This window comes from Hemitrygon akajei, chromosome 1 (genome assembly GCF_048418815.1).
Source record: "Hemitrygon akajei chromosome 1, sHemAka1.3, whole genome shotgun sequence".
Classification (NCBI taxonomy): Eukaryota; Metazoa; Chordata; class Chondrichthyes; order Myliobatiformes; family Dasyatidae; genus Hemitrygon; species Hemitrygon akajei.
The window spans coordinates 1,939,949-1,940,350 of record NC_133124.1 but is presented as its reverse complement, the minus strand read 5'-3'; the positions used below and the strand labels follow the sequence as shown (position 1 = coordinate 1,940,350).

At 47.5% G+C, this 402-nt stretch overlaps 1 non-coding gene across 1 annotated transcript; it reads right to left on the bottom strand.

The window, feature by feature from the left end:
• Positions 1-329: 329 nt before the first annotated feature.
• On the bottom strand, positions 330-402 carry trnar-acg (transfer RNA arginine (anticodon ACG)). Its single transcript has one exon. It is a non-coding gene; the product is annotated as a tRNA-Arg (tRNA).

Here is a 402-nt window from a genome sequence, read left to right as displayed (position 1 = left end):
TTTGCATCCTATCAGTGTCCCGCTGCAACCTCTGACAGCCCTCCACACTATCCACAACACCCCCATCCCCAACCTTTGTGTCATCAGCAAATTTACTAACCCAACCCTCCACTTCCTCATCCAGGTCATTTATAAAAATTGCAAAGAGTAAGGGTCCTAGAACAGATCCCTGAGGCACACTACTGGTCACCAACCTCCATGCAGAATATGATCCATCTATAACCATTCTTTGCCTTCTGTGGACAAGCCAGTTCTGGATCCACAAAGCAATGTCCCCTTGGATCCAATGCCTCCTTACTTTCTCAATAAAAGAATGAGGAAAACATCATCGAGCCAGGTAGGAGTCGAACCTACAATCTTCTGATCCGTAGTCAGACGCGTTATCCATTGCGCCACTGGCCC